This window comes from Tamandua tetradactyla, chromosome 6 (genome assembly GCF_023851605.1).
Source record: "Tamandua tetradactyla isolate mTamTet1 chromosome 6, mTamTet1.pri, whole genome shotgun sequence".
Lineage (NCBI taxonomy): Eukaryota > Metazoa > Chordata > Mammalia > Pilosa > Myrmecophagidae > Tamandua > Tamandua tetradactyla.
In genome coordinates, this window is record NC_135332.1 from 157,880,743 (window position 1) to 157,908,535 (window position 27,793).

Below are 27,793 nucleotides of genomic sequence, written 5' to 3' on the forward strand. Positions count from 1 at the left end.
GAAAAACCCTAGAATGAGCTGAGAATTAACATCAAGGGATTGAGAGAACCTTCTCGACCAAAAGGGGGAAGAGTAAAATGAGACAAAGTGTCAATGGCTGAGAGATTCCAAACAGAGTCAAGAGGTTATCCTGAAGGTTATTCTTAAGCATTAAGTAGATATCACCTTGTTGTTCAAGATGTAGTGGAGAGGCTGGAGGGAACTGCCTGAAAATGTAGTGCTGTGTTCCAGTAGCCATGTTTCTTGATGATGATTGAACAATGATATAGCTTTCACAATGGGACTCTGTGAATGTTAAAACCTTATGTCTGATGCTCCTTTTAGCTACTATATCAACAGAAGAGTAGAACATATGGAATAAAAATAAATAATAAGGGGAACAAATGTTAAAATAAATTCAGTTTGAAATAGTGGTAAGTGAAAGTGAGGGGTAAGTGGTATGGTATGTATAGTTTTTTTTTCTCTATTATCATTTTATTTCTTTTTCTGTTGTCTTTTTATTTCTTTTTCTAAATCGATGCAAATGTACTAAGAAATGATGAATATGCAACTATGTGATGATATTAAGAATTACTGATTGTATATGTAGAATGGAATGATATTTAAGTGTTTTGTTTGTTAATTTTTTTTAATTAAAAAAAAAAAGATCACATTAACAGGAATGGTGGTTAGGTTTGAACATGTCTTTTCAGGGTACACAATTCAACCCACAATAAGGACCACCCAGATAATCCAGATCTATAACATAATTCCATCTATAAGCACTTTTGCTTTTCTTTATAAGAAAGATTATTATTCAGATTAATATACAGAACAGAATTTTTTGCTTTTAATAGCATTCAATTTATCATTTTCCCTTTATTAGTTTTGGTGTAGTATCTAAGAATCCATTACTAAACTTAAGGCTACGTAGCTTTTTTTTCTTATGTGTTCTAGAAGTTTTATAATGCATTTTATATTTAGATCTGTGATCCATTTTGAGTTAATTTTTGTGTAAGTGTAAAGTCTGTATCTAAGTTCTTTTTTTCCTGCATATAGATATCCAATTGATCAAATATGATTTAATATAAATTGATTTAATATCAGTTAAAAAATATATATGTACTTTTAGTAGGTGGCTTTCTCTGGAAGTATTGGAAGTATTGTCTTTTTATTCTTATGAGTTTGTCCTTAAGAACTATTAAAGAACATGAATTAAGCACAGGGACACAAATAGGAATGGAAGTAGTATCAATCTGTACACTGTTGGGAGAGTCTTATCGTAATACTACTTTATCTTTACATTTGTGTTCTTCAAGTCATTGCCTTCAAAGTAAATGCTTAAGAAGAAACAATTATTTCTGAAAGTGGAAATATAGTTCTGGCCTCAAAAAACTATTTCAACAAAACTTGCATTTCAAGCCTAGTGGACATCCACAGATGAAATTCTCAAATGGACATACGAAAAGAAGAAAACTAGTATTTGGATCCAACCCCAATGAAATAAATCAACAATATGAATTGTATTTGAAGTAGTTTTGCTACAGTAATTTATAGTTTGAGTGTTTTCCTTCTTGTCCGAAATTCTACAACCAAAACTCACCTGAGTTCTAAAATTTGTTGTGTCTGGGAAATTTTTAAAATGATAGCATGCAATGAAAGGCTTCTTTTGTGGCTATGAAATCCCTTCTCTGCTAAAACTATATCCTGAAAGAATTATTTTTCCTAGAAAGATGTAAATACAACTTAAATTTTATTGTTTATTAAAATATATTGCAATATATTGCAATCATATTAAAATATGAATTTTTAAATTGATTGTAACAAAAGCAAAATTACCTTTAAATAATTATAATGTCTTTAGAATGTACAAAATTTATAGTATAACCAACAGCTTTTTATGTTAAGCCAAGGATGTTTTATGCTATACATTTGGTGTGTTCACCATACCAACTTTTCCTAAAACTGAATCCATAATTTCATCCATAAAACAAAAGAGAATATTCTAGGATTTGATACTGAAATTATCATTATCCCTGGAAATGGTTTCCTGTCTGTTGTCATTAACAAGCAGGTTGTCCCAGATATTATTTTGTATTGCATTGTTCGCTTCTGTTTCTGCACATGAAAGAATTTCTTTTTTGTAATTGTTGGCTTGCTTTTCAGACTTTATGAAAGCCTTCTAATAATTTATTTCCAGTGATATTCTTTATAGAAGACATGGATGAATTTGAAGGAGAAATTCTGCTTGCTAAAATAGCAATTTTGCTTCTGTAAAGAATTTTAATCTCCCCTTAAATTTCTATATTTATGAAATATTATGGGCAGAATAAATGAACACTTTGCTAAAAATTACTCTTGGTTTAAAATACTATTTTATAAAAACTATTTTAGTCTATAATATACAATAAGCAATGATTCCTCCATCCCCCATTCCCCTTTATAATTTAAAGTACAACTAGTCTTCTTTTCTTACCTAAATCAGAATTGAGAAGAGCTAATAATTTTTTCGCATATATAAACCATTTTTATAACCATTTACTTTCAAAATGGCTTCTTCAGACAACTAAAAGTTTGAATGCCTAATATGTCTATTTATGTTCCTGATAAAATTATTTTGCCAATTTACAAGATTTACAATAGAGGAATATAGTTAGAAGGTTTTATAAACTCTTTTAAAACTTGACTGTATCTTAATATCTCCTGTATCTTGGGATGTATCTTAATTGACTGTATCTTAATATCTCCTGTACATCATCATCAAGATGATTTCTCAATCTTGAGCAATTATGCTTACACATTGAGTATACTAGGAGGAACTAGAGTTATATAAATCATTAGTGTTAAGTAATGAGTTTTTCTTTCCTCCAAAGTGTTTAAATATACAACAAAATCTTGTACTGAAATTAGATTATTCCCTTCAAGCACAGTTCCAAAATCACTTTGTCAAATATCTTGATAGGAGCCTTCCTAATACTGATGCTAAAATACTCAAAATCAATTTTTGATTGACTCAATTACATCAAATTAATTCACTTCCAGAGAAGTATGAGTTTAGTTTGTATTTCCCAAATTGAATGAACACTTTTCAGATGAGTAACAATAATTATTATAGTGACCTGTACTATCAAATTTCCAACACTTATCCCGGTTTCAAAAACAACAGCATAAAATCTTGTTTTTTCTTCGTTAGTTAACATTATCTCATTCAATGTGAGTTCTGGTAGTATATATTTTGGGAGAAATTCTTAATTTTTTCATAAAAATTTTATGCCAATTACAGAGAATGTTAAATGAATCCCCATCAGAATTTTGTCACACTTACTTCATTTTATGTTTTAGTCATTTATATGTTTTAGATTTCTTCATTTGTAATCTCCCTGAGCTCAGATGTCATTTTACAGTGTCTTGCATGTACAAGTATTTATTATAACTTAGATAATAATTATAATTCTTCCCAGATTTCAAAACTTTCTCCTACCACAATTAAGCTAAAATATGATCTTCATTGCAATGCTAGTTTATATCCTACACCCCCTTTCTCTCTATGTTACTGGCATGTGGCCTCCTTTACGTTCAACCCAAGTTTTTCCCAATTAGGGCCTCGACATTTATTGTTCCCTGTGCATGAAACAGTCTTTTTTTTTTTTGAATATTGAGCAACTATTTTTCTTTACAATTCAAATCCCAACCCAAACTATATCTCTAAACTGAAATCTCCTCTCTGGATGCTTTCTCTCACACAGTCCCCTTTTATTTCATTCACGGTAATTGTAATCTAAATTGTTATGTATTCAGATATTTACATGTTTATTTTCTGTTTCTACTCAGTGAAATGGAAACCCCACAGGGACTGAGTTCTTGTCTCTTCTTGCTGTTGTGCTACTGCCTGGAAATATAAGGTAATGCATAATATTTGCTAGAAAAAAAAGAAAGAAGGAATGAATAAGACCTCATATTTGCTGCCTTGGGAAACCAGTCAAATGGGAATTTTCTTCCCTCCCATAATTTTGCCTCCAGATGGCATAATTTGGCCAATTGACACATTCTACCAAACTTCTAAGGCAAAACTCCCCCTTTTGACAAATATCAACTCCGGTTTCTCCAAACAGAACATTTTCATTCGGTTGGCTCACTTCTGAGATCAATCTCAGAGGAGATGCTTCGGGCCTCAAGGTCAGAAGATTTCCCTCCAAGAAGAGGATAGACATGCTGGAACTTGTCTTGGATGAGCTTGGTTTACTATACCCAGTACTAAACTTTTAACACAAAATTTCATATTTAGCAACATTAACTTGCATTACAATGTTTATGTCTTTATCATTACATCTTAGTCAATTTCTTTGCAGTGAGTTTCTCAGTAGAATGTGGATAGATCCTTTAGTATAGAGATATTGATGTGTGTTGCTTTTCATTATATGTATGATTTATCTGCCTGAACAACTACATCTTTTTAATCCAAGTCTCCAACAATTCAAACTTTTTTACCTGCAGTTATAAGACTGTGCTGGTTCAGAAGGACTTAGGTACCCTAGAAAAGCCATGTTTAATCCTAACCAATCTTGTGGGAGCAATGGTTTCTTCTAATCCCTGTTCTAGTGCTATAGGCTAGAATCTTGATTAGGTTGTCTCCATGGAGAAGTGACTCAATCAATTGTGGGTATTAAACGTGATTAGATGGAAACATGTCTCCACCCATTCTACATGGGTCTTGATTAGTTTGCTAGAATCCTATAAAAGAGAAGACATTTTGGTCCTTTTTGAGCATGTAGAAAGAACCGTGGAACTATGACAAGATAATGAGAGAGCCACAGAGTCCACCAGCCCGTGACCTTTGGAGATGAAGAAGGAGAACACCACCAGGGAGCTTCATGGAGCAAGAGGCCTGGAGAGGAAGCTCGTAGATATCAACATGTTCACCCTGAGCCTTTCTAGTGGAGAGAGAAACCCTGAACTTCTTTGGCTTTCTTGATCCAAGTTATCTTTTATTAGATGCCTTAACTTGCACATTTTTATGGACCTGCTTTAACTGGGACATTTTCTAGACCTTGGAACTTTAACTAGCAACTTATTAAATTCCCCTTTTAAAAAGCCATTTTGTTTCTCGTATATTGCATTCCAACAGCTAGCAAACTAGAACAAAGATTGAGGAGAAATGACTTTGAAAAAGAAAATGGTGACTCAACCACACCATGTCAATACACTTGGTTTATAAAATTGTATTATCAAAAAAAAAATTATATTATCAAGACCTGATTCTATATCCTACAATTGACCACTATTTAGTGTTTTAAAATACTCTGTCAATGCACATCCTATCTACATGAATATTTAGTCCTATTTTTTCTCCTTTATTACTCATTGAAGTAGAATTTAATGGGAAATGTCCCACAAAATTTATTCATAAGCGGTGTTTATGTTCAGCGGTGGCAAGTGATAAAAATGTTGGAAGAATTTTACTCATTTTTCTTTCTTGGGGCCAGGATCATTGCCTTTATTACAGTTAATTGCTTTCCTTTGTTATCATTTTAAACATAAATATGATTCAAGAGGAGAATAATAATTTCACCCTCCTTTTGGTTAATAATGCGTATTAATTATAAGGACTCTGTGCTAATGATACAAAACACACAACTTGGGTTTTGTGATGAGTGAAATGGAATTACAGGATTCTTTGATGAATTCTTACTCTATGTTTATTTTGAGTCTCTGGGCTTCAGTCTGCTAAAGCTCCCAGAATGCAATATACCAGAAATTGATTGGCTTTTACAAAGGGGATCTTTTAGGTTACAAATGAACAGTTCTAAGGTCATAAAAAATATCCAAATACAGGCATCAACAAAATGATACCTGGACTCAGAAGGAAGGCCACCGGCATCTGGAACACCTCTGATAGCTGGGAATCATGTGGCTGGTGCCAGCTGGTCCTTGCTCCCAGTTCATTGCTTTTAGCTCTGATTCTAGTGACTTTCTCTCTGTGTCCTGCTGGTCTTAGAGTCTCCAGGATATTTTTCTCTCTAAGCATCTGCAGACCCTCTCTTAGCTTCTCTGGGGCAAACTCTGGATGTCTTAGCTTAGCATCATCCAGGGTGTTTTCTGTCTCCAAGCATTTATGCTTTTTCCAAAATGTCTCTCTCTTTAAGGATTGCAGTAAATGGATTAGGATCCACTTTGAAAGAACAGGGTCACATGTCTATGGAAACAACCTAATCAAAAGGCCCTACCCAACAATAGTTCTCTCCCCATAAAATTAAATGAAAAGAACATGGCTTTTCTGGGGTACATAACAGATTCCAATCAGCACACTCTGTTTTGTTTGTTTTGGGAAAGAGAGAAATTTCCTTTCTGATAAACATATCAAGGGGGTGTTAACAACAGGACACAAATATCCAAGTAGAGAAAACAATGAATAAAAACATGGAATGGTATGGCAAACTAGAATGGCAACTAGTTGAACGTGTCTGGATATAAGACCTTTTATATCCTAGATTTTGACTGATCTTCCAGCCTTTTCTTCAAAAGCTAGAGACTAAAGGATCTTGTAATATTATGCTTAGGTGTTTGATTTTATCTTCTTGTAGACACCGCTGAATCAATGAATTATTATTAAAGATTATCTTCACATAATTCAGATTGTGAATGCATATATTAATTTTCTTAAAAGTAGCTCGTGATATTTCTTCCCCCATCAGAAAGAAATTCAAACTCCCAAGTATGCTATCCAAAGTCACTCATCGTACCTTTACATTCTACTTTTACATTCTACATCAAACCCACTCATCCTACCTTTACATTCTACATCAAACCCACTCATTCTGCCTTTCAAGGTGCAGTCCCTATTCTTTCTCTCTCTCTCCTTCTCCATAAATATATATGTGCATCTATGTCACTACCTCTACTCTCTTTAGTAGACTATTAGACCTAATTCCCTTAACATATTATATACATTGATTTCTCGGTGATTTCGCTGTGTTTCTACAACCATACTTCTCTTCTACAATTTCCATCCCAATTGAGATTTTGTCATTTCATCCTTTGAAGCCAGATTGCAATTTACTGAACTTTTCTATGAGGCACATTCTAATTGCCCCATAAAAAATTTCCTTCTCCATTTATTTTTGAAATTTGTACAGTTCTTAGAGATTTGGCTTAATACAGTAGGTGATAAAAAGTCATTGATACGTTGTAATATGTTAAATTTCTTCTTGGCATTTGTCTCAAAATAGAGTTAGGAGAGGAATATAAGTATAGATAAAACAAACTTGTTAATGGTGCGACAATTGTTTAACCTGGGTGATGGGTACATGGGTGTTAATGCTATCATTTCCTCTATTTTTGCATGTATTTGAAATTTTCCATAAAAATAGCTTTTTTTTTTTTACATGGGTGGTTAAGTGGTGGAATGCTTGCCTTCCATGTGGGAGACCCGGGTTCAATTCCTGACCGTGCACCATCCCCCCTCCGCATTTAAACGTTTCTTTAAGAGTAATCTTAACAAAGTTGATATCATTACACATCAGTTTAGATCATCTTTAAATGACAGTAATTTCTTCCATCATATTTAATTGCTCACATATTGTCTTCTCAACATGATTTCTCATTTATATTTACTTTGAGAGTAAAGACATTATTCTATTTATTTCTACATTAATACTAAAAACTGTCTCAACATAGCCATTGGACTAAATTTTATTAAATTAAATGGAACAATGATAATATCAATATGTTTATACCTTTACTTATTGCCACACTTTTTTCATATTGATATACTATAAAATGTAAACATTACATCTATGCACATCTCAGCAAGATCTGCTAAATACAGCACATTTTGAGTTGCCTCTGCTAATTCCATAAATAATGAGAAGAGTAGAAGTACTAAGTTTTCTTGTTTGTTCTCTGAACTTTATATTCCACGAAAACTAAGCTGATTGTTATTACTATTATTTAGTACTATTAATGTTATTTGATTTTTTATAGTGTTTGGATGATGGTTGCCCTGATATCCCCCCAGCCACAGTGTTCACCATCTGGATGTAAGTCCGCAGACAAAGATTCAGAAATGAAATCTACATGAAAATTGTAAACAAACCTTTAAACAGGAATGTATAGTGTCAGCTACTTGATTTGGAAAGGGAAATGAACATACTGAAGGAATTCCAGAGATCAACAAAAATATTAAAGAATTGGGAAGGCCACAGTGGATCAGCAGGCAGAGTTCTCGCCTGCCATGCCAGAGACCCAGGTTCAATTCCCGGTGCCTGCCCATGCAAAAATAAAAAAAAATATCAGATTGTGAAATAGAATCTATGATGAATAAATAGTGGTTATTAGCTTGAAAAGTACAAAAGCAATGAACCTTGGAGGTACAAGTGTAGTGCAGTGGTAGAATTCTCGCCTACCATGCAAGAGACCTGGGTTCAATTCCTAGTCCATTTGATTCCCCAAAAAACAAATAAGCAAAACAAGTAAAAGAACAAACAAACAAAAATTCAACAAATGGTGCTGTAATAACAGGATTCTCACACACACACACACTCACAAAGAGATGAACTTAATACTTTTCATATATGAACAGAAATTATCCATGTAGGAGTATTCCAATCAGAACCAAATTACATCAAGTAGCATTTCTAGAGGATTTTAAATAAATCTAAAATATTTATCTAAAATAGAGGATTTTAGACCCATGTAAATATTAGGAAAAAAGTTGGTGACAATTTAAAGATCCACACTAGTTAAATAAAATTAAGGTGACCTCAACATGATCAAATCTGCTCATAAAATGCTCACCTGGTATTTTGTTACTATTGCAAGGCCAAAGAAAAATTTTTCCTGATATTGTATATATTTAGGAAGACAATAAATTTTCTATATAAGAGAAAGGGCTAGTTCCCCACAGTACTTATGAGTTAAATATTCTGTGAAGTACCATAACAATACTTTTTTAGATATGTTCACACAAGCAGGCAAATCTGTAGTTAACATCCATTGTTACTCTAATTGCCCTTAGTAATTACCATGGTGATTTGGTAAACTTTTACTTGGTTGGCCCCCATAAAGTTTAGATACTTGAAGCTACAGTGGGTTAACACAAAGATTAATCTGTTAATATCTCGGGTCTCAATTTCCTAGTACATAACATGAGGAGTACAAATGAAAAAAATCTCAGTTTATTCTTCTGCCAAGTTTTCAATGTTTCATGAAGTGCTTTAGACCCTAGTGATGCAAATGAAGCAGGCATACAGCCAGGAGGGAGGAGTCCCTGTCTTATCCCCAGAGTTATGGAACATCTTAAATATTATAAGAATTCTGTCTGCGTGATTTTACACCATTCTAAAAGCATGAAGGAAATATATGTATGACAAGTTTTTAAAAAGTCAAAAATTTAGAAGTATGCTACAAATTTTCTCAGATATATAATAGATTTTTGTAACTGTTACCATTTTCATTTGATCTTCCTCAGAATTAGCTACTACAACCAACAGCCATTCCGAAGCAGAATTAAATCTTCTAAACTTTCAATGACAGTGAAGGAAAAGATTTCGGCTGGAAGTACACATGCACAGATGGTCTTCCTAGATTTTATGCCTCCATACCCAACACCTGTTTCAAATCTTTACTCAAAACTACTAAGGAAAAAATTAAGAGCATATTTACATTGATTTATTGGGAAAAATAACTTCCCTATTGATTTCTTGGAAAATAAAATTGGAGATTTTATCTTTGATTTTATGGGCACCAAAATTAAAGTTTTATTTTGGAGTCTGTTTTAATCTATTCATACTATAAATGTCACCTCCAAGACTTTTAAATTTCATATGTGGATTTAAATATGTATATGTGCATACATACATATTGACTAATGCTTTCAGCTTTGATTTACATATTGAGACAAAAAGCAAAGGTAGATTAACTGTAATCTTATTGTAAAAATCATTAACATTATTTTTTTCTTTTTTATCTTCCCTGAGTAATAATGACATTATAAAACTTGAATGGACCTTAGAATTTGTCACTTTTAAATTGACTCATCAAAGAGATAAAAAGACCCAAGAGCATTTTTTACATACCTAAGGTACCATGCGAAGTTGCTAAAAGAGCTCAAATTATGCCCAGGTCTCCTGACTCATATAGCAATGGGTGCTATATGACCTATTATTCCCAGAAATCTATACCACTTCTCTTGAGATAGTTGTCCATCTTCTCTGGACCTCAGTTCCATTAAAATTATAAGAAGTGAGAACTGCATTATATCTCATTTCTGTGAAACTACAGTGGAAGGAAAAAAGTTAACTGATACTTCTCTCAAATTCATAGCTAATAAAACATTTCTACCAGGAGGATTATTCCAAATATTTTCTCTTTCCCTCTGTATATGTCTATATCAATGCTAACATCCATATTTATAACCATACTACACTTATGCAAGGAAGTATTTATTTATATAAAGTAAAACTAAGACTGTAACATGAAACAGATATATATACACACAAACATATGTGTATATATGCACATGCACGCACATATACTTGAAGAAAGTTCTGTATGATAAATGCCCTATGAAAGGCAGAAAGCAAAGACTATATGGCAACATAAACTAGATAGCTTGGATAGTTTCAGTATCTATATAAAATGCATAGCCATATATTCCCTGCCCGTTTTAAAAATGTATGCTGATGACTGAAAAAAGGCTGAATTTCTATTTAAACAGGACAACTTCTCCAACTGGCCTTCCTAACGTTTTCATAGAGACAACGTTGGTGCTAAGAAATGCTGAAAAATGGGCAAGTTTGAGACTAACACCCTTCACTTAACAATCCTCTTCAACACCCCCATTCCTTTGTTTTTCCTTCTCTCCTTTCTTATAAGTCTACTATCTATTTAAACAACTAAACATACAGCTTTTATATTTTATTGTCTTTAGAATTATTCTCGCTACCTAATCTATTATTCCTGAGAAATAAATTTATGTTAAATGTTTTTAGATTAATATCTTATATCACTTTCAAGAAGTATAAACCTGAAAGACAATGCAATAAACCAATGGCATGATCCTTTTTGCACACTAACATTCAGCACGTGAATACATGTATAAAAGGTGGGCATTTCAAGCAAGTAGAACTAGTAAAAAACATATTTTGGAAGAAGAAACTTTCATACTGTTTTTCACATCCAATGCTGGCATTACACATAAAGTTGGCATCCCAACAGTGGAGGAATGGAGGGTTTGTGAAAGCATTCCTAGTAAAGCTCAGCAAGACTGTTGATTTCATCACTTAACACTCATTCTGATCCAAAAACTTATTCAATTCTTTTTAATAAAGCTCAGCAAGACTGTTGATTTCATCACTTAACACTCATTCTGATCCAAAAACTTATTCAATTCTTTTTAAAATTCTTTTTCAACTCCTCCATGCACTTTGTTGCTAAAGAGTGAAAATTCTCAAGAAAAATATCTCCGTAATACAAGAAAGATTTAGCATGAGGGTAGGATTAATGTTGTGTATATCCTTATCCATGGCTGGACATCATTGTGGTTACTTTCACAGTTAGAGGATAGTGTTCTCATTATTATCATATAAAGCAAACTTTATTGAAGGTAGTGACCTAATGTATAGAGAGAATGGGACATTATGCTATATATATATATATATATATACACACACACTATATATAGACTAACATATATGTGCTGATCATATTTTTTGGATGGCTTTGCCTCACTTCCAAAATCAGTCAATCTCAAGTCAATGGTGCAAAATGATACTATCCTAAGAATGGGATGCTGAATAATGGAAATAATAACAAGTATTCTGCCAAAAATATTGATTCAATGAAAAAGTCTTTTCTTTTTCTTTTTTTTTTTTTTTTTTTTTGCACAAAAGGAACATTTGAATATAATCATGTGATTGGGGGGATTATAATGATCTGTTCAGATAAACCGTGCCAGTATTGTCTTTTGCCTGAAATTAAAAAAAAAAAAATTCTGTACATATCCTCTTGGTAATAAAGGGCTTAGTTTTTCTGTCTATAATCAATCTATATCTATCATTTATCTATAACTATAAATATATAATTGAAGGTATGCATAATTTTAAATCTAATTTTGTAACTGTATCTGTTATTTAAGGATATACTTTTAAATATGTATAATTTAAAATAGATCATATATAAAATTCTGAGTATTTTGTGGATTATAGAATAGCGCTAGGTTAAAGTAAATATGAACATCCTAGTAAGGAAGTTATTACATAGTCCAGGAGAGGAATACAAATGATAAGAACTCAACCTTGAAAGGAGTCTATAAAAATAGAGTGAACTGGTTTGATTTGAGAAAAGTTCTGGAGGTAGAACATGAAAACTAGGTCATAGATTTCATGTGTAGAATGAAGACAAAAGGCCAGTCAGGAATACTTCTCCAGCTTTTGGTTTCAGTAGCGAAGCAGATCCAGATGCAAATCATCAAGATGGAGAGGATGTAGTTAGTATGAAACAGCTTTGGGAGGACGAGGTATAATACGCAATTGTGAGTTAGGTTTGAGCTGCCTGTGAGATAGCCAAGCGGATATGTACAGAAGGTAACTGATAGCCAAATCTGGAGAAGAGCAGAGTCAGTGGACAGATCTGGCAATCAGTGGGACACAGTTAGGATTTAGAGGGCTTGCAGTAACCAAAGCCAACCAGAATGATGGTCAAGAGAACAGGAGAGAGCCCTGACCCAAGCCTGAGGGGCTCCACACTGGGAGGAAGAAAACCCAGCAAGGGGACAGAACATAAGGGACAACTGGAGTATGAGGAAATCCAGGAAAATGCCATGGCACCCCAGCCAAAAAAAGAAAGGATTTCAGGAATAAGACAGATGTCAACTGAATCAAAGACTGCTGAGAGTGTTAAATAAGATATGCCTGAAGTAGTTGGGTTGAATTTGGCAACACTGAGGTCATTAGTGTGTACTTGAAGGAAGTAATTGACTGCAAACAAAATATATCTGTATATGAAAGGGTCTTTTATTCTTAACTCTTTTTTTCCCCTTATTCACTGAACCCCATATCATCAAATGCTTTCCTTTTCGGTATTTTGGCAGCATTTTAATTTAATTGAGAAATATTGTAATAATGACCCATATGTAGCTCATTTTCTCTGAACAAACATTAACTTCATCTTATAGCTAAAAAGCAGAAGACAATGACTTTACATTTTGCTACCCTTATATGTATGGGGAAAATTTGTGGGTATTAATCAGGGTTCTCTAGAGAAACAGAATCAACAGGAGATATCTGCTTTGAATATGAGATTTATAAAGGTGTCTCACACAACCATGGGAATGGAAAAGTCCCAAAATCTGTTGGGCAGGCTGTGAAGCTGACAGCACCAAGAAAGGTCTTGAGGACCTGCACGGGAGAGGCTTGCTGACTGAAGAAGCAGTGAAAAAGTCTCTTTTCCTTTTTAATAGCCTCCAACTGATTGGATTATCAGAGGAAAAAGCACCCTTCATTGATCACAGATGTAATCAGCCACAGCTGCAGCCAGCTGACTGATGATTTAATACCCCAACCTTCCAGTTTCTCAACCAGCCACAAAATATCTTTGCAGCAACAGTCAGGCCAGTGCTTGCCTGACTGGGCACATCACCTGGCGAAGTTGACACCAAAACCTACCATCACATTGTGCTTCATAGGAAACACAATGCATTTTTTTATATACTGGAATACATCCATGCAGTGTATCTGATTTCTATTCTAGGAAATTATGGATAACTGATAGCAAAGCAAAATAGTTCCTGCCTATTAACATGTTAACTTGGTCCTATCCAGAAGATGTTCAATTAGCCTCCCACCACCACTGCGAAAGAAGCCAAATTTTCTTCCATTTGCACATGCATTTCAATATTCCTGATCTATAAATGTGTCATTCATTACAGGATTCTCTTTTTGACCAGTTTATATTATCTATCTGCTTCCCTCATTGATTAATGAGTAAAATAAAATCTGTAACATATATTCATTTTTACATTTTTATAAGAGTAGTCATTTTACCCTTATTGAATATTATCTTTTAGCATATCTCTATTTTATTAAATTTTAATTTAACAAGATTTTTTTCAGGTAACTTCAAGGTATTCACTATCATAGTCTTAAATGTTTCAAACTAGGACATGAATAAAATACAGTTGAAAAGAATACCTTTTCTCCAAAATATATGCTACTGAATATGTTATTAGGATATTTACATTAAATAATGCTCGTGTTTTTCTCATTTTTTTTTATTTTGGAAAGAGCATGAAAAAAATAGAGAAAAAGGTGACACTGAAAATGCTTTTTGTTGAAATAAATATAAAAACAAGCCTAATGTTCCCCACAAGCTTTCTGTTAAAGAGTAAGTGCTGCTAGTTTCCTAGAGACAAACAATGAAAATCAAGCACAATTTTCTAACACATCCAATTTCAGAACCGAAGTTTCCCAACAATAACCTTCCATAAAAACACACGCAAAAAAGTATTTTGAACTATTTCTGTAGTCTATGAATCAAATAAATTGATATTTCGATCAATGACTTTTAACTTATAAATGAGTTACCAAATGAAAGTTTCATCTTGGCCAAGGAATGCTTTATATTCTCACATCTTTGATGTTTGCTACTGGGAGACAAAATGTTTTTCAGAATATGTGATGTAAGCAGAAAACAGTGTCTTAAAGTCCTGTAATCTGAAGTAAAATAAATAAGCCAAAAAAGAAAAAGAAAAAAAAATAGTAAGTAAAAAAGCAAACCTTAGAAAACTGCTTCTCACTGCTTCCCTCAGGCCTTTTCCAGGCAGTCAGCTCTTTTGCCAGAAATAGACCCAAATTTCCTCTCCCTATATAAATTCCAAACTCACACAATGTTTCTGGACTTCAAAAAACAGATACTTCTTTCCAATACATTTGTCAAATTATTTTAGAAGATTGTTTCTTTATTTGACGCAACTAATGTGAATTTATAAGTAAACTAAACCGGTTTCCTAGATACCAGTTGAAAGACACACAAATTTAAATGGCTGTCATAGAATAATTAAGTGTAAGGGGGAATATCAACCTTATAGATTATTTAGGATTTACACAGGATTCTACAAAAAGAAACATTAACACACGAAAGAGAATCTTACAAGAGAATAAAGAGTATCCAAAGAGAAGAGACAGATCCAGGATTTTAAAAGCTTCTAATTTATTCTTCTAGTGGTCCCACTTCAAGAAAAAGGGTGCAATTATGCAAAGAAAGTTATTAAGATCCCTTCTGGTTGTCTTAGGGGCTTGAGCAAATGCAAGGCTCTGAAGATTATGTTTCATTAGAATAGATTTGTCTCTGTTGCAGGAAAACTCCTTTTAAAGCACAGTCCAATTATTTATTAAAAGAAAACATTTAAATCCCTATTAGATGCCCATTACAGGATAGTTTCTGGGGATACAATGATGAATGATAAAGAAAGAGTTCCTGCCTGTTGTAATCGACTTTCTGGGACAGTAAAGTATGTATTAATTAAATATCAAATGATCTCTCAGGTGAGGGAAATCAGATATGACTTTATGAAGGAGACAATATTTGAAAATTTAGAAAAATATATACGAACATTAAAAATATTGATAATCCCAGCACACAGAGGTACTTATATTACTACTTTGCTATAGTCTCTCCTACTATATTTTTGTTGAGTCACAGATAATTTTCAAATGCTTATAAACAAATTGTATATTCAGATTTATATCTACTTATTTTATTTAGTGTATCTAAACATTCTTTGTTAATAAATTGTCAGGATCTAATTCTAGGTCATTGTAACAAGATGTGTTTAAGCATCTCTCTAATGCCAGATAAATTTTGCTTTAAATTTTAATCTTATAAATATTAACTTAGAAAATATCTTGGACTATCTGAATATCTCCTTAGCTACATTCTTAGATATGGAATTACTGTGCAAAAAGAATGATTTTTTTGGATTCCTTATACATATTACTAAGTTGTTGTAGGAAATATTTTACCAATTTTAACTTTTAAAAAGTATTAAATAAGAAAATGTCGATTTCATGCACCCATATTAGCATTTGTTAGAATTTTAAATAATTAAAATTTTATGGAGCAGAAAATTAATTTGTTTACGTTATCTATTTAATTTGAGTTCATGTGAATCAGTTTTCATGATTATTAGCCTATTATATTTTTTAGAGACTTGTTCTTTTGAGTTCATATATTTTTCTTTTGAGTTATAGTGTTTTTTCTTTAATGATTTTAGGGATCATTTTGTAAAAAAAAGTAATAATAATAATTAAGTGGATGATAGCATAATAAAGGTATTAAACATATTTATTTTAGCCTGAAAACTAAGGGCAGAATAATTATGCTGGAATATTAGGATCAAGCAGTAATAAATTAGGAAAATTCTCTGAGTCTATATTAGATGTCACATAAACAGTGATTTATTCAGCAAATATTTATTAGGCAGTTTCTGTATACAAGAATGATACAGTTTCTAAAAGTTCTAGAATTTTACAGAAGATGTAATGATGAGATGAATCTTGAAAGAGAATAAGAGCTGGTTAGAGTGAAAAAAGAGGAAAGAACATTCCACAGAGAGGAAACAGCATTTACTCAGTCACAGAGGGGCAAAAAAAGGATGGAAGTTCTCAACATTTAAGTTTCTGAATATTGGAAAAAGAAAGAAATGAAGATAGATGATGCATGAAAGTGGAAAGATGGACGGGATCAGTTTCTGATTTTTTAAGAATAGCTTTTCAAGAAGTTTGAGGGCAAGGAAAAAGCAAAAATGTTTAAGAAAGGCAGTCACCTATTCAAATTTGTGTATAAAAATAAAAATCTTCATGATGAAGGAGAGATTTAGCCAGAATCAGGAAAAACCATTATTTGTCTACTAAACTGGTAGAGATTAGAGCTGGTGAGAAGGGTTTGACACATGCTTTCCCAGCAGAAATGTCAATGAAGGAATGTACATTCAAAGTAGGCAGTTGAGGGAATTGCATGAACGAAGCAAAGAGGTGACATGCCTGACCTATAAATATGGTAGAACAATGTTTTAAACAAAACTATGATCATGAGGAAAATGAGTTTGGAGCAAAACAATGAGTTCCATTTTGATCACGTTGATTTTCATGGGCCTGCAAGTCATCCTGGTGGTGATGGCCACTAAGTAGTGACATTTGAGTTTCGAGAAAATTGGCTTTTGGTAATTGACTTGAATAATTTATTAGAGTTGAGTAAATTTCCAGAATGTCACCTTGTTTGAGCCAGATGGGAGTAAGTTATAGGCTGATCAGTCCTGTCTTATTTTATGAATAATTCTGGAGTCTATCCCTTCGTCTCCATCCCAGCCATCATTTCCTTCAATCAGTTCCTTCATTCATTGTTTCTCACCAACTAGGCTGCCACATCTTGCTCAATGGTCTTTTTACTTTCAGTTTTGCCCTCATTGAACAATTCTCTAATAATTACAAAGGGACTTTTCTAATACGTATGATTTAAGATTCACCACCTTCTTATAACCATTAGAAAAATAGCTGGAACACAAAACTTTACAGGACGTGTTTCCTCTTACCTCTCAAACCTCATCTTACCTCTACTTTCCCACACTACTTAGAAATGTGTCATGGTGCTTTATCCAGTTTCCCTTCCCTATGGCTAAAATGTGCTTTTATTGTCATCTACTGGACTATGCTGTTCTGGAGAAAATATAATTTTTACTCCAGCATTTAAGTATCCTTCATACACAGCTCTGTACATGACATATGTACAGGGCTCAAAATATGTATAATATGTAAAATTGGTCCCTCTGAGAAAATGCATTCTTAATTTTTTGAAGAGACTTTGGGTGGGAATCTATGAGTGTAGTGTATCAGTTGGCAAACAGTCAGGAAGACAAAAAAAAAAAAAAAAGCGCCAGGTATTTCAATGGAAAGAATTTAATATAGAGCACTGGTTTAAAAAAAAAGGGTGTTTTGGTCAAATAAAACAAAAATGGGAGCATGGATGTATCACAGAGTAAATAGCTCATAAAGCAGCTCCTCTCCCATGCTTTGGGCTAGAGAAACAAAGGGGGTGGGTCTATTAGAATCCAGGAGTACAATGAAAAGAATCGAAAGATCTGGAAAGCAGAACTCAAAGAAGATGGCATCCTGCAGCTGCTGATGTGAAAGTCCACACAAGAAATACTCTGCCAGGAAAAGCAAATAAAATGGAAGGTACAAATGTCTTCTCCCCTTCTCTGTCTTCCCAGCTGCTCTTTTAGTGTACCACATTGGTGGAGTCTAGAGTCTAGAAGAAAACTGGCTAACAATAGAAAACTTGATTTTGCTTAGTGCCAGGCAACCTCAGCATCCAAAGCAGAGTACAGATGGATAATTTTGGGCTTTAGAAAATAGCCTCATAACCACTGTATGCATAAACCAACTTTACCTTAAAATATTACTCTGGGATTCTAATAAGTAAGAGAAATTAGAAATTTGAAAAGGTTAATACAAATATACCCATCTGAAAAAGAAAAAAACAGAAAGATAACTTACCAATGTCTTGAAATAATAAAGAAAGACCCTACTTATGACCAAATGTAATGATGTAATTTATAGTATAAAAATAGCTCCCTGAATGGCATGCCAAGTATCAGCCGTGCCCAGAAGTACACTATCTAGAAGGGATTCTCAGTAAACCTGTATTGACCTCAATTGGTGGCTTTGCCTAATGCTGTTTAGCTTTGACTTTCCTTGGAGGAGCAGAAGTTTTAAATACAAGTCTGCACCTCAGGGAAAATGTCAGAGCTGGGAATAGAATCTGTGGATTCTTCAACATTTAGTTGAAATGATGGGGAGAGCATAAAATCTCCCAAGGGGCCCTGTAGAGAAAGATAAAGTACCCATGATGGTGCTTGAGAAGCAATATTTAAGGTTTATGGCAGGGGATGGGGAACAAACGCTAAAAAAATGCAATTCAGCAAAGATGGAACTTGGTATCACATTTTTGTTCTAATTTGCACCGTTATTAAAATTAAATTTAGCATTTTTGTCATAGATCATGGCAATGTTTTCCTTTACATAATAATTATCTATTGAGGCCCATTAAATTTTACCTTGGGGGTCATAATGGTTTTCTTTTACATATGTGTGTGAACTGTTAAATTAAAAATTTACATCATCAGCAAACAGAAAAAAAATTAATGACAACATCCTAGCTTCCTATAGAAATTAGTCTTCATTTAAACTGTGGTTTATGAAATTTTGTGCTAAAAGCAAAAAAAATGTTTTGAAAAGCCCAAATATATAGAAATGCAGAAGAATCATGATCAGTATTCTCTCTCCTCCACTCGCCCCTTTATTTTGGTAAGTAAAATCCAAACACAGCATTTAAGGATGGAGGGGTTGGCAGCGGTAGGAGATTGGTGAAGGGGGTGGGACTCTAAAGCAGAATTCCTGGATTTCGATTCTCATTTTGACTACTAGGTGTATTCTCTTGAGCCTATTATATGGCTTATCAATGCCTCACTTTCCTCTTCTGTAAACTGAGAAAAAAAAACATATATTTCACTAAATAAGATGACTGTGAATATAAATTGAGTTGATTCACGGCAGATACTTAGATCCGTATCTGAACATAGCAAACTCTTAATAAATATTGTCTTTTGCATAATGCTGGTACTGTTAGTATCTCTTCCGCTCTTTCCCTCTCTTTTCCTCCCCCTCCCTTTTTCAATATGAGTGTATCTGTATAATAAACCCATATATTACAAATAAGAAAATGGACATCAAATGATATAGTTTGAACCAGGAAACAGCAAACGTCTCAGTGACACTCATAGCTATTCAGACATATCAAAATGTGACCCACAGACTCCTACATCAGAATAAACTTAAGTGCCTGTTTGTTAAAAAAAGATTCTAAGCCTTACTTAGTCTGAGAAAACCACAGTCTTTGGGGGTTAAGCTCAAGAACTGCCCTATAATCTGCTACTGCTACTTCAAATACTTATCAAGCATGCGAAAATCAGAATATCTTTGTACAGGACAAAATATGATTCACATTTATAAGAAAGGGAGGCATGAATAAAAAGAGAATCCAGTTATGGCATATATAGAATATATATATCAGGAAACCATTTGTATCTTTTTTCATTTTTTAATTAAACTTTGGGAAATTTTTCTTTTTGATACAGAAAGATAAACCACACTTTAAATTGGAAATTTTATTTATATAAGTAAGCTATTAAAAGGTTCAAAATAAATGAAATGGTGGTTTGTACAGCAGTGTTCAAGCGACTAATTTTCTTCATTAACTGGGGGAAAAATACTGCTGGTTATAGTTCTTAAGGATTCTGTAGTGGAAAAAAACACACAAATATTTCTCCCCTCATTTTAGTGTAGTTACATTTTATCTTCACAATAACTGACCTTGTATTAATGATAATGCAATGAGATAATGTCTGTAAAACTTTTTGTAAACTGTAAAATGATAAATGACTATTATATTTTTATGAGACAGTAGCACTTCTTCATCACTTGCCTGCTTTTTACATGTCTTTAATAATCAATTAGGAACTTACCATGTTTGAAGGACTATGTGAGCACTGGAACAGAGAAGATAATCAAGGCAAAATCCATCCCTTCAAGTTATTCATGGTCAATTAAACAAAGGCTTCCAATTAATAATAGCATAACTATAACCACAGAGGTACTGAGATACAGTGCATGTACAGCAGAGAGAAGAGGGCATTTATATCTGATTGGGAATGTAAAAGAAGGTGAAATATGTCAGGGAGGGTGAAGAGGACATCTCAGTATGAATGCGATTGAAGGGAAAAGAGAGCAGAAGAGCAGTAGCATATGCAAAGGACCAGAGGCAGCTGAGTTTGTGGCATATTCACAAAACCAGTGATAACCGGTGGGCTAGATTTCCTATTTCTTCTCGAAGATGAACCTGGATAGGAGAGCAGGGGATAGATTCATTCATTTGTTAATTCAACCAATACTTAAATATCCTCATTTGCTAAGCTAAGGATTTTAAGTGGGGAGAATGCCATCAAATGTACCCTTTATGTGCAGGTTGGAAATAAGACAGGAGAGACATAATTACTCTTGTGGATAATGATGCCAATAGACAAAAAAGTGCCCTTAAATAAGCAGAGATAGTGCCTATGTAAGAATTTGAGGTGGAACATGAGGGAGAGAAGTCTGCAATGATTCCCAGGTTTCTGATTTGGATGAATGAATAAGTACCTTGTGGCACTATCCCAAGAGATAAACATTTTGAATAGAAGATGATTAATTTGCCTTTGAACTTTCCAGCCATCTGATTTGGCATTATGATATTGGATTCTAGTTCCTTAATATATTTTCTGAACCATCTGACTCTGAGTTTAAGTAGGAAACTGATTCTTTAATGCTTTTTTCTATCTTTATGCCCAGCAGTTATACCAATGTCAGGTACATAATAGTAACAATAAATGGTTGTTGTATTGAACTGAATATGTGTACTTGGTGAATGTGAGTACATGGTGAAAATAAATTTCACCAAGGAAATCCAAGCCAAAGAAAAACATTTATGTGATTGCACTTGCTAATGTTCTGAATTTACCAGTATGTATTCCTTCTAGAAAAGCCTTCTTCAGCTCTCTGCACTGCTCTTTACACAATTTGAGCTTCACTGACTTCCATTTCAGAGATATTTTTAGCACACAGATATTAGCTAGTACAACCTATTTGGTAATCAAATAAGATACCTGCTTATCATGAGTTTCTAAAGCACCATAGGAATAATGAGAGCGTGATTATAGGAACTCGAGAAAATGTTTGCATTACAGTTGTCTTTGAAGCCACTGTTATTCCTCTTCCTAGTCTTTTTTGTTTTCCATGCTTCATGAAAGATGTCATTTATAAAAATAAATCAAATTGTAAAATGACAGTTTACGACATCACAATTGTTAATAAAACGGTGAACCTCCCAATACAGTGCATAGGGTAGAAATAGGAAAGATATTTCCGGCCTTGGGTCTGGTTCTATAACTTTTTAACTGTGTGGTATTAGGAAATGCCTAAGCTCTCTATACTTTAGACTTTTCATTTTTAAGTAAGGGATAATAATATTTACCTCAGAAAACCTTTGTGAGCTTAGATAAAATATTTGGTATAAGTAATCTCACAAATTATAGATCCCCAACAAATGCTAATTTATTCTAACCCTCTAAGTTCCACACAGACTTCCCTTTCAAAACCGTCATTGCTCCCACCTCTGCACGCACAGAACAATGCCAGGACAGGTTTCATGAGGTGTTTCATACTCGCATGCTGTTTCCTTTTTGTAGAGTTTCCCTTTCCATTACTGAGCTCCACTGAAGAGCTTATGACATTTTAGATTAAGTGAAATACTTATTTATTAATTCACTTATGTTACTATACAATTTCTTCTATCACCATGTTGTGAATTTCTTGAAAGATTTTCATAGCATTCTGTAATTGTGGAGAGCAATATTCTTTTAGAGATCAATAAAATTAATGGATAAAATGCCCTCTTACTATCTCTTGTATGTGCATTTGTATCCAACTAATGATCTGGCACTTAAAAAGGACTTCACAAATTATTCGTCAATAAATGAAAGAATGAATGGTGAATTCAAATGGGTAATACCTTTTGACATCCCCTTTTTTTAATTTATATATTCTTTCTAATGATCGTTTTGTTTCTCCAAACATATTCTGGAACGTCTTCGTAAACTTTTAGTTACAGATCCTAAAGTTTGGAAATCCTAAAGTAAATCTATGACCATAAAATGATCTTTCTAAGAGAAATTCCATATTTGTAGAAAAAAAGAAGACTCCTCATATTGGCAAAAGGACTAGGAAAGCACCTAGTTTTTCTGAAGTTGACAAGTTTTCCAAAAGCGTTAGAGAAATGGGAACTGCAAATAGATCTAAATAATACTGGCAAATAAATACTGGTGGCATTTCAGACATCTTATTAAAATTATATAGATGGAATTTAATATAGAGAGAGTTAGAGAAATAGTTATTCTACAAAAATATCACAAATATAAAGATTGGGAAATTTGGCAAGAGAAAATAACAGACAGGTGAAGGACAAGGCGACCTAGATATAGGGGCTATAACGATAGGCACAATAAATGCACATAACAATTATTCAGATATCCCAAGTGTCCCTCAAATTAGTTTATTATGATGAAACATTGTAATAATTAGAAAAGCAAATAAAATATGTGTGAATATTCCTGTTGTTTTTCCATGGTGGTAAATGGGATAATTCATTTGTATATGACACTGTAAGTAAATTCCTCACAGAATTCCATGGCTTTAGAGGTAATAATTTGTATTAGAAAAACCATATGATAACTGTGACAATGAATGGCATTAAGAAGCTATGGAAAGGTGAGTCACGGTGGCTCAGTAGGCAGCGTTCTCGCCTGCCATGCCAAAGACCCGAGTTCGAATCCCAGTGCCTCCCCTTGCAAAAAAAAAAAAAGAAAGAAACTATGGCTAGCTTGGATTAAACAGATCTTCGGATTAAATCTGAAGTTACATAAAACTACGATATGGTAATAGTCCTGGAATTTGGGGACATAAGAGCAATGTATTTGGCAGGTATAAAAATTAACAGAGAATAAGTGTGAGGAAATGTAATGTGAACACTGACGAGTTTGGATGTTAAATGTGAACAGAAGCTTGAATTCATAAAGAAGACCTAGAAGGAGAACATAATGGTGTTTGACAGAAGAGGTGAAGAGCAAAGAAGAAAAAGCACAAGAAGAAGGAAGAGAAGGAGAGTGAGAAGTAAAGGTAATTGGAGTAGCAGCAGCATATATAGGATGTTAACATGCAATGCATATGAAATATGTATATCTCATATATATATATATACACAATATAATATATGCATATGATATATAATCTCATATGTATATGTATATATACAATATAATATATATATTATTTTCATTTTCTCACTTAATCTCCATATCTAATCTTTGAAGTATCTACTCTTATTCTTTGAACCTAAAATAGGTGAAAACAGACTCAGAGATATACAAACCTAATAATTGCCAGTGCCAATACCCAAACTCATGCACAAAAGCTCTCTAAAAATGGCAAGTTGAAAATAAAATGCAAAGAAACTTTTATCAGTGCTAATTGGTCTGGATAGCAGTTAATGAATTTGTTATAGACCCACAGATATAGAGTGTTCTATAGTAAAAAGGAGGCTGCCCCATATTATATCATTAGCGTGTGCTGATGCATTCTCCTCTGTTGCTAAGGAGTTGACAAGAGTGGAACATGATCAGAGAGGGTACTAGAATGAACTCATGTGTCCTGAATCAGCTGTGGTCAGGTGGTTACAATTCAGGCACACTTCAGCCTGACCTTGATGCCTACTGCTTTCTCTCTATTGTGCGACAATAGCTGGTTCGTTTACATCCTTGGGCCTCAGTTTCCTGATTTAAAAATAGATACCTTTAAGCACCTTACCTTTGAACATAACACCACCAACAGTAGGCAACATTTTTGAGTGTTTATCGAGTGACAGATACTGTGTTAAGCCCTTTACTTATATTAATTCACATGATCAATCAACATCCCTGTAATAGAGGCAAAAATTTTATCTTCCCTTTATAGAAGAGAATGGCCACAAGATCAAAGCTAGGATAGGTAATCTGGGAATACCTCTTTATTTGTTTGGATGATACACTGACATTTAGATTAATGTGGTCGCTAAATTCTGAATTGTTAGAAGATGAGTGTAAAAGATACTTATCGGATCTTATCGGTATAATGGCTCATCTGTCAGCAAATATGGAAAAAAAGATTCGTGGGACTCCATGAGACACTAATAGTTTAGATGTTTATAGATATTTACAGTTTAGAATGCACTTCCATATATATAATCTAAGATGAGCCTCAAAATTAACCCATAGAGAACACCTGCAAAGAGGCAGAAACTCAGAAAATCTGTTGCAATTTCAAAAATGACGAAAACGCCCTAATCTTTCCATTGCAAACAGAATAATCTCTTTCTCGCTACTTTTGTCCTCCTTTAGATAGATAGATAGATAGATAAATAGAGAGAGAGAGAGAGAGAGATAATATTCCATATTTTCTGATTTATGGTTAAATTACCTACTTAGTTATAAGAACATACAAGGTTACCATATAGCACATAGGCATGCATTGAAAGTGTATATCTTATCTCTCTTTCAAGATTGGTAAATAAACTAATGTCTTATACTTTATGTATGCCATAGCATCTAAAGGGCATGTTGCGCTTGACAGATATAGTTGATAATCTGAAATGTTGTTAAACAGGTTTTTGAACGTTTAATTGACAGAGTTTTGATTTCCCTACTCACTGCACAACACTCAAGAGACCATTGAGGCTCACAGATTTTGCACTGAAAAACAATTTCCAAGATATAAAAATGACTTATCAAGGGAAAACAAATTAATCTTTTTTTTTTTATCCAACTCATTCTTTACACTGAAATAGGTGTTTAATCTGAAAGACAAGATGGAGCTGGAAAAATAATGACGGATATGTTTCACAAAATGTCACCTACCATCTCCACTTTGACATAATGACATAAATTTGAGGTGCAGTCTTCCCAAGGTTAGAGAGGGAAAAGGGTACTACTTTTTAATTACCAATTCCTGTTGTTAGAAAAGGAAAAAGAGACAGCTGCACAACAGTTTCACAGTTGGTTCAATTTTATTTAGCTCTAAGGATAACAAATACAATTTGAAAGCAGGTATATATTGCAATAGATAATAAAAGCTGTTAGATTTAATTTTTCTTGAAGTAGAAGATGGAAAGAACTCATGATTGGAAACTGGTTCATGGCAAGGAAAGATATCATTCTTGTCTTCATTTTTATTTTTTACAAAAATTGCCAAACACAAACATTTAACTTTTGGGAGGTCTTTATCACAGCATTTATCTGAATAAAAGAATCAAACCCAATGGTGGGATGTATTGAAGGATTGAATGAAATAATGTGTTCTCATGTGTTTTATAAACACTTATATGCTTAATTTTTTAAAAGTACGGTTTAGTTTAGTAACAGATATTTGTATTTTTAGAAGTACGTTGAGAATGAATAGAGTGCATTCTAGGGCTGATTTGACTCCAGATATTTGGTACCAGTCTTAAGCCTATATTAGCATTTTTTAACTCTTTCATATGGAATTCTATTGGTTCTTAAATCACAAAAAAAAGGTTCCATAATCAAACTCAGCATGGAAATCCTGACTTAAAGTTGAGCAGGTTTCTTGTTTATAAAAATATTTAGAAACACTCATATAAATAACTACCACTGTGAATTTCCAAAAATGAGAAGAAGGTTGCATTTCTAAAACGAATTCTTCCCTAAGAATCCTTCTTCACTGAACACCTATAACTTCGTGTCCCATGGAACAAAATTTAGGAAATGCTAAATTGGCCACTTAACCCTCATTGATTGAGTTTCTATCTCTAAAATGGAAGTGTGGGTCGAAGACAAAATTATCTTGAAATGCTAAATAATATAGAATTCAATGTAGCGTCTACAAAAAAATCTATTGCTTTATTTCCAAATTTCATGAATGTCTTTCATCTTTAGAAATGTATTTTCCATTTTAGTACATCAATGAAAATTGTAAGATAAACTTTATTAAATTGTTTACTAGGCCGACATAGCGTGTGCTTCTGTACTCTTCAAGTTAATAAACATTTGTTTTCCAACCTAGTGGAAGAAATTTTACTGTAGTACGATAGATGAAAGTCATAGAATCTATCTTTGGGAAATTGGGCATATTGGAAAAAAGAACACAAAAACATAATTAAATATTTTAAGGTCTGTAATCATGGTATTAATAAGGTGACTGGAGGATTGTGGAAAGGATTTGAATATGGCATACTTTTTGAAGGATGATTTGGATTTTGAAAGCTGAGAAGAAGAAAACTGGTATACCACACAGAGAAAAATGATATCAGAGAGATAGAGGCATGAAATACCATGGCATTTGTTCAGAGAGTGGCAGAAATTATATGATAACTGTATACATTTTCTTTAAATATATCCAATGTGATATGGTTTCAAGGAAGAATTTTCTTTTTCCTGATATCACTGTGGACTTTACAAATAAAAACTAATCGAAATTTGGCCTCAAACACAAACATAATGAATAATTAATAGTTATATCTAGTTAGTTGATGAAACTTTCTCTCCCCACATTTGTAATTAACTAATTTATTTTGACAGTGTTTCTTCTATCTGTGACCAATTTGACTGTCTTATCTTAAAAAGCAAAAGATTCAAATGAAATAGAAAATTATGATATTGTCTTGAACACTATTTCTACATCATCATTGCAAACATATTCAATTCCCTGACATTTAACTTTTTCTACTTACTGAGTCTCACTCCATCATTAAATTCTGACCCCTACCCTCCACCATTTCATACCTTTGCTAAAAAATCATTTTACTTTCTACTGTATTTTCAAAACCGCCTTTTAATTATCAATATTTTCTTTTAACAAAATGTTCCTGTATTATGAAGATTCTTTTTTCTCTACTCAAATTCAGTGGTGACTGGATCATGGAAGAGAAGTTAGCTTGGGCAATAGTTTCTTATTTCCTGCCAACAATGACAATTGACTTTCTTTTTCCCAAATTAAAATCTGTGGGGAAATGACCTCTCAATGCTAATTCATGTCCACTCCATCAACCATATGTGATCCCTTCTTCTTTTAAACTACTCTGGAAGGAATGTCTTGGAAGATGATCATGCTTTGAATACACT

The 27,793-nt window shown here is 33.3% G+C and overlaps 1 long non-coding RNA gene across 1 annotated transcript; it reads left to right on the top strand.

Moving 5' to 3' along the window:
* Positions 1–359: 359 nt before the first annotated feature.
* LOC143686454 (uncharacterized) lies at positions 360–9,646 on the top strand. The gene is made up of 4 exons (XR_013177163.1): positions 360–413; positions 3,811–3,881; positions 7,960–8,015; positions 9,446–9,646. It is a non-coding gene; the product is annotated as an uncharacterized LOC143686454 (long non-coding RNA).
* Positions 9,647–27,793: the final 18,147 nt, after the last annotated feature.